This window comes from Adelges cooleyi, unplaced genomic scaffold (assembly GCF_023614345.1).
Source record: "Adelges cooleyi isolate 19-005CV unplaced genomic scaffold, UGA_ACOO_1.1 ACOO_flye_CR_arks_rails_tigmint_CR_PRNA_1, whole genome shotgun sequence".
NCBI lineage: Eukaryota > Metazoa > Arthropoda > Insecta > Hemiptera > Adelgidae > Adelges > Adelges cooleyi.
The window spans coordinates 3,399,521-3,404,766 of NW_026095751.1; the positions used below are offsets into that span (position 1 = coordinate 3,399,521).

The following is a 5,246-nucleotide window of genomic DNA, read 5'->3' on the forward strand; positions in this document are numbered from 1 at the left end:
TAGTATACTACAAACATTGTTTACAAATTTTAAGGTACTACATACAAAATTATTATACGTTTTGGGATAACTTTTATACATATGCATGCCATTATTGCCAAAAACATACGTAGTTTTACACAGTATTCAACATTAACTGTATTTACTATGAAAACACATATTCTAATATTCCTATAATACAAAATGAATATGACTAAATGGGGTTTTCTATTACAAGTGGCTTATGTAAATGTTATATTTCGTTGTATTTAATAACAACTAGAGCATTAATAGCGTTTTTCTATTAAACTTGTTTAAACAAACACAAAAAAAAAAACGTGTCGATGCAAAGTTATCTCACGTCTTAGGATATCTGCATATTTTGTACTTGACTACATTTATAATGTACTTTATGACAACACTAATATAAGTCGAGAACGAAACATAATAATCATAATACCTTGTCGTAGTGGGGGGGCTCACGAGCTCCTATTTGAGTCTATGCTAAACAGTCTTAGTTATTAGAGTTGGCCCTTACATTAGTTAGTCGGGGTCGGCAGGTTTGGTCTACCTGCTAGCACATTGCCAGCGGATCAGGACAAGAAGACTCCTTAAAAACCCAACCTCGAGAAGGACACTCTAAGAGACACAGAATACATGTTTACACTTTAAAGTACTGGATAACCCTACATTTGATGTTTCTCATCATTTTAGATTTATTACTGTATAAATTATCGTTTAAGTTGAAATTAAGTTGTAATTACTATATAAATTATCATTTAAGTTGAAATTAAGCTGTAATTACTATATAAATTATCATAAAAGTTGTAAGAAAATGCATAAAAGTGTAATGATGGAAACGGGTTTGAACCTGGTACCGCTCATATCTGAGCACGGTTCACGCCCAAACACACCACGCATAATTTTTGCTGGCGGGTGAGTATTAAGTCTTTTTAAATTGCAAGATTCCACCCGGAACGACGGACAAGAAATCGACCCCATTTTAACCCCCTTAGGGGCGGAGTTTTCAACCTCTTGTGGATTAATAATGCATTGTCATCGAATTGTGAGCTACCCCGAAAGTTTCAGCCGGATATCTAATCGGGAAGTGCTCGAAATTTGAGTTGTAAGATTCCAACCGGAACGACAAACAAGATTGTGAGTTCATAAAAACGTTATAATAAAAAAAAAAAAAAAAAAACGTTATAAAAAATTATACCAATTATGGTGAAAACAAATAGTTGGAATAGATTAGATTATAAAATACAAATTTATATATTCGATGAATATTATTTTTATTGGTAGACAGTGTTATATAACATACATAATATAATTTATATGATACGTAACGAAATATGTTATTTGTAATATATTGTTATTAGAGAAATCGGAAGGTTGAAACACAATAAATTTATGATAAACAAAGATGAACATTTCACAATATACACATATTAGTAAGCATATGTATTTTTAGAATGTGACACATATCTTGGATACTTCACCTTTGTTGTTAGTCGTCGTCGTCGTCTAAAAAAAATATTTAAATATTTTGTAAATCGTTTATTTATAATTAGCATACATATTAATTTCAATTCAAATTAAGTTAGGCTCCTTTATAAATGTATTATGTATAAGGTGTTTCCATTTTTAAAAAAATTTTAGGATTTACTAGTATCCATTTTTTTAATTTCGAAACAATTGTCATTTTAAACATCAAACTTTATGTATAAAATAATCGTTTATAAAACAATTTTAAATTTAATAATTTAACATTTTCAGCTTTATTAAAAATTATTTTAAAGCTGCTAGTATCTTTGTAAAGCACACAGACTTATATTATCGTCCTAACTTACAGTCATTTAAAAACTGAATGATAAAATTGCGTATTGAATTACAATTTTACAACCTATATAAGTTTTAGTAAAGTCAAAAAATTACTTTGTGGATCTGGTGGTAGTTGTGGTGCTGGTACTTGAGCTGAAACACAGAAAAAATAACTTAAATACTTGTTTTTCCATTTTTAGTTGTTTATCTAAAGCGTTTTATTTTGCTAGCCACAAATTATAATTTTTATACATTTTTTCAACTAGACATACAATTTTATATAATAATATGCTTATGGACATGATAAACTTATTTGTATTGTAAACAATGTAATGCATTAGTAACATTTTATACATATTTTCAGCTTTTTTGAAAATAATTTTAAAACTGTTAGTATCTTCGCAATACACAAAATTTGATATTATCATCCAACTAAAAGTTATTTCAAAAATGAATAATGAAAATGTATAATCAATTTCACTTTTGAAATTTATATATTTTACAGCAGTCTCAAAAACTTACGGTAATGAGGTGGTATTACCCCAGTAGGATGAGCTGAAATATCAAAAAAAATTACTTTAATGTTTTATTCATCCCAATGCATTATATGGCTCATTGTTCTAGGGCTAAGTACACAGTTGTTTTAATATGTATTCGTTTTAAATGGATTTTTAGGTCGATATTTTTTTACACTCATAAAAAATAAATATTAAATTTGCAAAAAAAAACGTCAATTCAACTACAAAAAAAAAATGCAGAAAATTGGTAATTTTTATTTGTTTTCGAGCGTGATTTAATTGAAATACATTTTCGTAAAAAATAAATCAGTAGGTAAAAATGATTAGAAATTGGTATTTTTTTAGAAACAAATGTATGGTCAAAATATTGCATTGGTCGTTAAAGTATTTTTAGTTTTTTTCTTGACACTTTTTAACATTTTATACACATTTCCGCTTTATTGAAAATAATTAAAAAACAGATAGTATCAGTGCAAAGCACAAAAACTGATATTATCTTCCAACTTACAATTATTTAAAAAACGAAGAATAAAAATGTATATTTAATTTTACTTTTTAATTTTATATAAGTTATAGCAGTGTCAAAGACTTACAGCCAGGGGCAGGAGGAGCTGAAATATCTAAAACAAAATTACTTAAATATTTTATTTATCCTAATGCATCATATGGCTCATGGTTCTAAGGCTAAGTATACAGTTGTTTTAATATGTATTCGTTTTAAATGGATTTTTAGGTAGATATTTTTCTACATTCATAAAATAAAAACTAAGTTTGCAAGAAAACACGTCAATTCAACTACAATTACATTATATTGGCCTTGGTCGTTTAAGTAGATTTTTTTTTTCTTAAAAATTGTTTTTATCATTTTTTTTTTAGTATCTTTGGCCATCAAAAAAAAAAAATTAGTACAAATCAGATTTTTGTGAAAAATAATGTCAGTTTTCTGAAAAAAATATTAATTTTTTTTCGCGTAACAGAAAGTCATTAAAATCGTGTTTATTATCTAAGAAGTTAAAATTTTTGTAGCGCCCGAAAATTAAGAATTATTCTAATATTTTCATCAGAAAGCTGAGGAAATTTTACATAAAGTGTACATAGTTTCAAATTGGGATCTCCATAAAAACGCTTAGAAAACAAAATGAAATGAGGTATAAAAAAGGTAAAATTTCATAGATAAGTCGAAAAATCTGGTAAAAACGACAAACAGTATTCGAAATAAGTGAAATAATTTTGTTGGCCGAAGATACTACAAAAAATAAAAAATATTTTACCAATTTTGTATAAATTAATTTTATTTTATATTTAAAAAAAATTGTTATACCTTCTGCAGGTGGATTTGAAGGTGGAGGATCATCTTTACCCGCATACACGGACACCACTATGCAAAATATGGTGGTTACCATACAAATTAAGCTTATCAAATTCATTTTATTCAAATAGTTATAATTATTAACATAAAGAATGTAGAATACCATACTAAAGCAGCAGTACGTTTGCTGCTTACATTATATAGAGAGATATGTTTGTATTATTTTGTAGGCGAAGGGATTGTACATATTTAATTGGTTTATGTATTGTTATTGTGTATGTGTTCATTGTTTGTTAAATATGTTTGGCCGAATGAAGTACAATTTGAGTACTATTGTTACGAATAAAACGTGTAAACAACACACAAAATTTATGTTTTTTGGTTCTAGAACCTAGTTTAAAATACCGCCAGACATTTTGTATGCTTTTAGCAACTTGTTTTTTTAGTTTTGCAGCAAAGTGATTTATGACATATGAGTAATATTTTTCACACTAGTGGTGTAAAATGTATAGGTTACACCGAAACAGTTAAATTAAAAAACCTACAGTTAAGTTAGTATCACAAACATAATAGACTAGATTTTATTAACAAAATCTATTCAATGTCCGAAATAATGAAATTTATTGATATTGCCGTGTTGTTTTAACATATTGTTTAACAATGCAAGTTTATTTTATCATAATGCACTAAAGACTCAGGTTTCATATACATTTTTAAAACAATTTAAGCCCGGCATTTTCTTTATTATAGTTTGATATCGATACACCAAACACTTCTTCTTAGTCCATACATTACCACAACTTTTTAAGAATAACAATTTTACAATTTTTGAATACTGCGTGCAATAATGTTGTAAAAAATAATTAGAACAGTTCTAAATACAGATTTACATAGTCTTGAACCCAGAAAAAACCATTCACCATTTTACCCATTGTATTTATTTAGCACAGTAACTGTATGAAAACAATTTTTTTTTAGTTTCTGATGAAGCATAGGGTTTGCATTATAGACCATTAAAGGTCCTTCATAGAAATTCTTAGTTAAGTAGAAAATTTAAATTAAAGAAATTGTCATTATAAGAGACTGAACTGCAGTGTTAAGGACTAAACAAATACATGTTGAACTAAAAAGTTAGGGACACATAGTTTACAGGGTGAAATGAGGAAATGATTGAAGTATTCAAAAAACTATAATTGATTCTGAAAACTAGAGTACTTGATTAACTGAATATTGTCAGGTGTTGATTTTTTAGAATGAAGTCAAACATCTAGGACATATTTAAAATACAAAACCAAGGTGTGGGACATTGTGAAGGACTGAAAATTCAACCATTTAAATTTTTTTTTTATTAGAAGTAGATAGTTTAAGCACCTTAATTTTGATAAAAAACGTTGTTCCGGAACTATTTTACGTAAACAGTAAATAAATTTCCTAAAAATCAAAAAACAAGTCTAGTAAAAGTTTGCGGACCTAAAATTCCTTGGTTTCAGAGTCAAAATATACAGTTATTTGTTGTGCGTTATTATTTTATTAAATATACATCTAGGACACAGCTGTTCAATAAATTGATTACTGTTTGTGTAGGCACCTTTATGGTATGAGTCAGACTGTTATCC

General features: G+C 27.4%; 1 long non-coding RNA gene across 1 annotated transcript; it reads right to left on the bottom strand.

Annotated features, from left to right (window-relative positions):
- Positions 1-1,268: 1,268 nt before the first annotated feature.
- On the bottom strand, positions 1,269-3,785 carry LOC126843567 (uncharacterized). Its single transcript, XR_007686445.1, has 5 exons — positions 3,643-3,785; positions 2,915-2,932; positions 2,326-2,358; positions 1,918-1,956; positions 1,269-1,506 (listed from the first exon to the last, which is right to left on the bottom strand). It is a non-coding gene; the product is annotated as an uncharacterized LOC126843567 (long non-coding RNA).
- Positions 3,786-5,246: the final 1,461 nt, after the last annotated feature.